Source organism: Chrysemys picta, chromosome 18 (assembly GCF_011386835.1).
Source record: "Chrysemys picta bellii isolate R12L10 chromosome 18, ASM1138683v2, whole genome shotgun sequence".
NCBI lineage: Eukaryota > Metazoa > Chordata > Testudines > Emydidae > Chrysemys > Chrysemys picta.
In genome coordinates this window covers 22333381-22342254 of record NC_088808.1, presented here as the reverse complement: position 1 = coordinate 22342254, position 8874 = coordinate 22333381, and positions in this window count along the sequence as shown.

The following is an 8874-nucleotide window of genomic DNA, read 5'->3' as shown; positions in this document are numbered from 1 at the left end:
GGAGCTTAGGAACAGTGTCCCCTATACTGTTGTGTTTTCCTTTTAAAATGCTTTTTAGACTCTTATGGCCTTAAAAGATAATGTCCTTTTAGCCACTTAACACAGTCAGTTCTGTCTCTAAAGTCAGTCATTCAGCAACGAGAATATCAGATTTAAGCCAAGATTTGCCAAACAGCATATGTAAGTATGGTTCAGTTCTTTTGTTACATTCTTACTAAATATTAAAAAATGGTAGAATGCAAAATGAATCGAGCCGGTTCTTCACTGTTCAGATTTCCAGCATTTGCATTGGTGGCTTATATACTTGTGTCTCCAAGTATTTATCTTCTTTCCAACAAACCTCCTTTCTTATGAGGTTCCAGTTCAAACAAGCCAGATCGGAGCCTAGCAGGTCACCAATTTAGATTCCCAAGGCTACTGATGATCTCTGCATGAGTGTCTGTGTTGTGGTTCCGACAAACCTTGTATGAAGGTGACTAATCTGCAAAGGTAAAAACTGGTAACTCAACCTCAAATTTGGGATTTGATGCATGGTTTTTTTTTTTTTTTTTTTAAAGTAGTTAGTCCATGCTTCCAAGAATGCTGGTTAGAAATGCAATATTACTTGAGATATTAAGATGTGTGTGTTTAAATTCACAAGTGACTGGTCATGTCTCATGTTATTTTAGCTGTTTCCATCCTTCATCAGTTCTCTTTCACTGGGGAGAGTGTATTTGTTACATGAGAATTCTATGCTATACAGCTGAACCCTTCAAAAATTATTTCCTGAAGTGCATTTTTGTCCCTGTGGCTACTCACGTAAGACGTCCCAGTGCTAAGTGTCATAGCAAAACAGTCCTTTTTATGTAGAGAGCCTGACTTCAAGGACTTACCTGTAGCCCCACTGTGACAGCACCTGAAGCTCTGTTCATTTCCTTTCACCAGCCAACTCTTATAATAAAGTCATTAATTGCTCCATCTTGCAGCATCCAAGGGACAAGACACATGGTAACTGTGACAACACGAGGGTCAGGAAAATCAAAGTAACTTGCTGTACCAAAGCCAGAGAACTACAGTTCAGGCCATATTGTGTATTTAGGGCTAGATTGTCATTTTGAAATCTAGCCCATGGAAAAGGCTAGGGTGGTAGGGTGCTGGAGCAGACTGGGAGGGAGATTGGGGGACTGTGAATTGAAGTGACAGTCTCATTTGTGGAGGGATTAAGCTGCAGTGAGTCTATACAGGTGCCGCACATGCTCCTTGCTGCTCTAGTATGTTGGTGAGGTGAAGTCAAGACTGGCCACTCCTGCCCTTTCTGCCCATCTGCATGTGTGGGGAGGAATGTATTGCCTGCTTTCCCAGGCCCACAGGAAGCGTTGGTACAGAACTCCAGTACAAGGGAGTAAGAGGCACCTTGCATCCCCCTACTTCCTTGTGCAGGATAGGCTATGATCTTGCCCTTATTCATTGAGAGCTTGGGTAAAGCATGGGTTTATTCACTTACGTAAGGATTCTTTCCAAGCCTCAGAATCTGCCAATTTTTATATCAATATTGTATTGGAAAGAAAAACTGATTATAGCTTTTACAAATTGGCTTTCTTTATCTTCTGTTTGTTTGCGGGGGGGGGGAAATAGCACATTCTACAGATGTGAATAGACACTGCCACTTTTGGATACATTATATAATGTAGGTCTTGAATAATTGGATAAAGATTTTTTCAAATTTTTTATGAAACTCTGGACTAATACTAGCCTTCCTCTGCTAAACAAAAACCTAGATTTCCTCTGCTGCTTAATGTATGTGATACCGTAATTCTCCTCGATATGAGAGAGATTCTTTGAGTGCATCCTTCAGAATCTGGTCCTATCTTTAGTGACTGATTACAGGTCTACCTATGTAAACTGGGAATAACTCCAGTCACTTAATGGATTTACTCCATATTTACAGTGATGTGCTTGAGGACAGAATTAGGCCTTCTGTTCTGAGAGGAGAACTTGGGCTACTATTTCTGTAGTGTGTGGGATACCTCAACAGGAGCCAGCTCAAGACGACCATGATGCAGAGGACAGAGTTTCTGAATGGTTTATCTGGATGAAGTTGCACTTGGTAAATGCAAAAAGCTAGCTGGCACCTGTGGGACCTAACCAGTTTAAAAATAAGTTTGCTTCAAAATCCTGTTAAAGGCGTATATCCTTATCCCAATACATGTGAGAATTCGAGGGGGGACTCATACCAGGACAAGCTACGGGAACTTTTTGTAGATCTTCGCCTGCAAATAGTTTATATACAGTACAGCCTATGAACCTGGGTAGGTTGACTGGTACCCAGGGGAAACATGCCATACATGTTTTCATCCTATTATTCACATCACCCTATTTTTTGAAGCCCATTGGATGTGTTACTGAGCTGTGGTGTACCTCCATGACATCTCTGCAATCTTCCTTTTTAGAAGGTCCAAGGGAAGAAGGGAAATGAAGTGACTAAATCAACAGGAATTCAGCAGAGCTTTCCTGGCCCGTCATTCAAAAAGGCCATGAGGACAGAGGAATGGCTAGGCTAGTCGTGCTTCGTATACCTTGGGGCATAAGCCGTGCCTCCTTAACTATTCTGCTTTGAAAAGGTGGTAGCAAAAGTATTAGGACAAAATTGAGCATCAACTTTTGGCCAACTATATTGTTGACCAATTTGGAGCTGAATTTCAAGACGACCCTATTTTAAAACCAGCAATTAGCAAGTTTGAACAACTTCAGGTCCATAGTTCATCTCTTAAATGAAAAGACTAAAACTTGTCCATCTCTGTCCTCCAGTACTGTTGGTATTCAGAAACTGTTGTGCAAGAATTGTTCGGAATAATAATGATGGGGTCAGATTAGGGTATAGTCAAAGGAAATATAATTACAAGATGTGATCCTTTTTAATTTAATAGTTTAATGCAAATGATCCATGCATGCCATTTTTGTATGGCTTGCTTAATGAATTCAGCTCTTTTACGGTGCAAAGGTTTTGAGCTGAAAGGAAAAATGTAAAAAATGGAAGTTGATTTGGTATTATGAGCTGGAACTACAGCATGACTTCTACTACATTTGATTTGAATAACTTTAAACACTTTTGAATGTTTAAAATGTATTCAGATCATCACTAAAAATTCTTAATTTGCACATCATCTTGATAGAAGAGTGACTTACTTCCAATGGAATATTTAAGATGCTTCATTTCCTTTCTGTTCTTAAAGTATCTTTATAAATTCATATCCCATATTTTCATAATTATTTTTTTTTGGTTGGCTCTTGTATGCGGCTTGCTCTCTACCTGAAAAGGCAAGGCTCAACAAAGGGAGACACCTGTGTATGATGTAGTTTGATAAGCTACCAAGTACTGCAGGACCTTACTTCACTGCCAATTTGCAGGAGTCTGCAGAAGCTGAGGGGGAATTTTAGTAAGGCAGCCTTTCCTAAGAGTATTCCCCCAATAAAACTAAGAATTGCTGATGAGCACAATTTGTTTTCCATAATTAGGACACTGGCTCTTTTGAAACCCAGCTTGTTTTATCATTCTGTTTGGAATTAGCTGGGGTGATTGTGCCTGAACTTTGAGAGTTCCACTCTGGGTGAGGGAGAATAGTGTAGTCTCCATGCCGATTTAATCCTGAGCTTCCAGACTGCTTGTGCAAAGAGGGATGTTAGTTGTTGCGGAGATGCACGATGTGGATTCCATGACACAAGGAGCTGGACTGAGACCATTAACTCATTTCAAATAAGTTGATGAGTGATAGCTACCTTTGGTCACTATGTACACGGGCTGGATGTGCTGCAGGAGCTAGAAATGAAAGGCTCTGTATCTTTTCCTCGGAACCCCCTGCCCCACTCTACCACCTTGCAGGATTAATGTTCTGTTTGTAGCAGCATCTGGTCAATAATATTGCATTGCTCTAGTCGAGCACCAGTACCATCATGTAGCTGTAATGTTTCCTTGGAAAATGTGGAACAGCTGAATAACAAGACTGAGTTAAGACCATAAAACCATCTTCCAGAGACGTATCCTGACATTTCTTTGGCAGTTAGCAGACGTGTGCAGATTCAGCACAGAGTTCTGCTGCTGGCAATGTGAGAAGCCTTATTTGTTATATAATGTGGGCTGTAAGCTTTGCCAGGGCTCATAATCATATGCATGAAATGAACAATTAGTGTTAGAAAATTGCAAGCCAGTGTCATGGGTGCTTGCCACACTACATGCTGGATTAAGCAGAAGCTGCTGCACTCTTTCAGACCTTGGCATAGGAGAAGTAAAATTGTACGGCAACTTCTACTCTTGGTGCTCTAGGAGAAGAGATCATTTCAGGTGCAGCTACACTAGTGTGCACTAGCACAGCAGTTAGAAATAGCATCCTCCTCAAGGCCTTCTGATTTTATACCTTCAAAATGTTTGCAACTTGATTTTCATCAGTCTGAAGCAATACTGTTAATGTGCCTCCCGAGACTCTGGAAGAGGGGCTAGAAAGCATTCGTTACAGACAGACCAAGAAGGTGAGCATCTGGACATCATTCATTCCACTTACAAAGGCCGTGGTTAGGAAGGAGGGACGCTGCCTGTCTGAGCAAGTGCTGGAAATAACATTGTCTCCCTTAGCTGTGTAGATGTCCATTAGCCAAGGCAGGAATTATCTGGAGTGGGACGAAATTAGATGAGAGAGAGAGGGAGATCTGGGGGCTAGGTAGAGCAGGTCTGTGAAATGTTGGAAAACCATGATTTGTCAAGACCATCTCCTTTCATACATCTTCCTCTTCAGCCAGCTGCAGCGTGGGTTGAGATGTGGCCACTGGTTTAGCTGCAGGGGCATAGATACGAGAGAGCACCTCTGCCCTAACCTGAAGCACAATATCACTATGGCCCCTTCTCCATGAGTGGAATATAACTTACTTATTGTGTTGGTTGCTGTTACCACTCTCCCCCACCCCCCCAGTATAACATGTTCTATAGGAGCTGGCAGAAAAAGGTGAGGTGCATTTTTATGACTGTCTACAGGTGAAAGGCACTGGCTCTGCATCTTGGTTTAAAGGGTTATTTAATAATTACCAGCATTTGCAGAGCTTTTAACCTTCAGAGTGCTTGTGCAACATTAACTACATCCTCCCAGCACCCCTGGGAGGTGGGGGAAAGGGGAAAGGAAGCAAAGCACAGGAGGTAACTGATTTGCACAAGGCCACAGAGGGAATTGGGAATCCAAAATAATTAGTCAGGTTTTTTTTTATCCTTTTCAAAACACTGTAAGCTCCTACAGTATAGAAGCTGTTAAGGTTTTTGAAATCAGAATGCAGTAGCAGATGAAGACTCCCTCTTGTGGCTGTTTTAAGCACCACTAGGACACCTGAGTGAAGTTTTTCCAGGGTGGCAATCCCGAGGCTAAACAGTGTTACTAGTAGAGGGAAATCAGACTCAGCACTTCTCTTCATGACAGAGTTAATTCGAATTATAACTCAAGTGTTGCCCCTACCTTGAGTCCTGTCCACACACAAGAACCCTTTCATCTCAAGTTGGTTGGCTTGTCGGGGATGTAGGCTAGAGCTTGAGTGAGCACAGTTTGGTGGCTGCTAACATGACCACTCTGCAGTGTGGACGCAGGGTGGTGCCCCTTCAAGTCTTTCCACACTGCCCCTGTTTGCTGAGAAAACACAGACAAGTTCTCCCAGTTCCCTGGGAAAGAATTCATAGACCAGTTTAGTGCAGTGCAAAGAACCATAGGCTGTGTCAGTCCTACACATGAGGGTGTGTGGCTCCAGTGGGCTGCTCTCTCTCTCGAGCTAGGCTAATTGGAGTGTAGATAACTCCAGTTCAGTGCCCTTGGGCTCTCCCCACATGGTTTATGGCTGCATTAGGGCTGGGGCAGAGAATCAGGGAGTTGCACCCAGCTGGACCCAGTGAAGAGTCTGGCCCTAAGCGGAAATCAGAGAGCATTTAATGAAATGAGTGAGTGAGTGAGAGCCTCTGTCCCATCTCCTTTTCCACTGCTCCACTCCCCAAAGTATCTCCGAAGTGTTGCTTGGAGCCCCACGTTTGAAAGAGCCTTTCACATCTGCAGTTGTCTGTGGAACACCCCAAACGAAGGGATTCCAAAGCTGCGTGTTTGTGTGCTCTTGCCTCGATTGGCCAACTTAGATGATCGAAGTTAATTTTTCATTCATCTAAGCCGCAGCAACCATCACTTTCCACTCGCTGCAGCGGGGTTCAAGTTGATTGCCCCCACAGGCGCCTTGAGAGGTGGGAAATGAGTACAGTGAGCAGCAAGGTCATGCCTGGTGCTCTGCGAAGCCCAGCTCTGGCCCATTTCTGGCACTGTGACTGGCAATACGACACAGGAGAAAGGGAGCTTTATAAAAGAGCGAAGGCTCCAACTCTCCTTGTTTCTGAGATTTTGCTCCAGTGTGGCTCAATCAGGGATTTTAAAGCATTGCCACCCTTCATTTTTAAAAGCAACATTTAGGGCTGCTCTGATGGCCATGAGGCTGATTCATCTATTTATCAGTGGTGTCGCTTTTTTTCCTCCGTGCAAACAGGAGCTACCGTTTAACAGCCCCGCTGCGTGCTCCCTACTCACTCAGACAAAGCGCAGGCTGACCTCTGTTCCGCTGTCAGTAACTTCAGATTTATGGCTGTGCAGGGGACAGCAGGGTTTGGCCCAAGTTTTGCGTGTCTAAGGAGGATTGAATAGAGCCCTAGGTTGGTATCAAATCAGTGCTAAACACACACACACTTTAGCCTCCTAAAGTGCGAGCAGTCCAGCCAGTGCTCCCCGGGGACAGAGCCAGGTGTGGCCCTACTTGGCTTTCATTTTCAGGAAGCCACTGACAGGCAGGCCTGACCCTGGCAATGTGCACGCAGCGGGGGATGGTGTCTGCCCCAAGGTGCAATCTCAGGGCTCGTGGCAAGCCTGCGCTCCAGGCTAAACAGAGGAAGGTGAGGGTCAGCGGCGGTGAGCTCTGCCCAAGTCTCAGGAAGCACATTTTGGCGAAGGAAAGGAATACAATGCAAGGAGGGAGGGAGGCTCAGCTCCGATCCAGGTCCCTCTAAGTAGCACTTGGCTCCCGACAGCCAAGGAGCCGATATGATCGTTTGCTGGGTTATTCATTGTCTCAGGCATTCACGGGTTTGCTTTCTACCTTCACCCCAGCATGTTGCAGAGCAGCAAACAGAGAAGAACGGGGGCAGTGTAGCTCAATGGATAGAGTTAGGAGACCTGACTTCCCTTTCCAGCCTCTGCCATTGACTTGCTTTGTGGCCTTGGGAGAGTCATTGTCCTTCTGTGCCTCAGTTTCCCCCTTGTTAAATATTGTCAGTGCGACATCCCCCTCCCCATACAGCACTCCCAGAATCCTACTACAGACAGAGGTGAACCCTGGTAATATTTAGCTGCTTTGATCTTAGAAACAACTGCACCCTGGAGTGGTTGCAGCCTGAGCCCTGGCCATGCACTTACCCACAATCCTAGAACAGTTACAGCCTAAACTGTCCCAAGCAGAAGCACTTCTTGTTCCCTGTGCCCTGCCACCCTGAATGGTAGGAGCTGTGTCCAGAGACGGTGCGAGTAGAGCGGGCCAACGAGAAATGACACATGATGATTCCCTCCATCTATGACAGGGTCCCTCCAGCCATGGGCACTCCTTGAGCAACTTTCCCAGCTGCCTCCCCACAGCTCTGGTGAGCCCCAGGCAGACAGAGAACTCAGGAAGGAAGGCAGCTAGAGACCTTAATGTCTGAGGGAATGCGCATGGGAAGAGAGGATGGTGCTCTGGCCAGGAAGCGTTGTGGTTTGGGTCTCCAGAGAGTGCTGCACTGAAGCCATAACCCTAAAATCACTGCTGTCTGTGTATAGCCAGCAAAGGCAAAATCCTGCTTTTGGAGCCACTCGATGAGTCTCAGCTCATACTGGAGACACTGTTTACTATGAGGTGCAGGGCACCAAAGAGCTATGGAGTCAGTTAACAGAAGAGAAAGTCCCCAAAGGCCAATGTACAGCTCGTGCAAAGTGCTTGGCTTGCAGACTGCTCTGCTCTCCTATTATCACTTGGACAGCGTCTTTGGTGCTGCTAGGAATGAGTGAAACCAGTTGTGGGATTTTTGTGATCAATCTATGACATAATCTGAGTTTGGAACGATGCAGCGTTGGCTTCTAAATTCCATCTGAGAAGCTTTGGAAGATTTAATACTCCAGCTAATTAATCAAAATAAAATGATGAGATGGTGATGCAGTCTACATGATTAACAGTTATTAAGTGGAGATTCATGATTCCCACGTACTTTCTGCTATGAAAGAAACCAGACCAATTCTAGCAAAGCCAGCAGAGTTTTCATTTAGAAAGAGGGTTTGGTAAAGGGATACTGACAGTTTAAAAATAATATTTTTAACAAAACAGTTATTCCTCCCGGTGTTGTTAATATATTATACAGTTAAAATGACAGGATTTTAAAAATATTCACTTTTAATCTTTTATGCTGCATGGTTACTTTTATGCACTTCTGAAAGCTTGGGCAGTAAAAGTAGAATTTCACTTTTGTTTATAGTTAATTTCACTTAGTGGGGCAGGTGTTATTTAGCACAGTGTTGTAATGTTTGGGTTGCATCTGTTGCCGAAGGATGATTTAAGTATAAAAAATTCATGAAAGGGATTTTGTGGACGCTATTTCTACAAATACTACATTTGAGTCTAAACTTCTTTGTTGCCTCTTTACCTACTGTTTGCTTTATTTATGTCATGACTTTATTTAGCATCCTTTTAGTATTTTCTACTTCTTTTATTGGTGGTGGCGTTGTTTTGTTTGTTTGTTGAAAGGTTGATGTTGCATGGAACAATGAATCCATATTTTCTTACTCAGTGTTTGTATGCATGCCTACCTTGTCA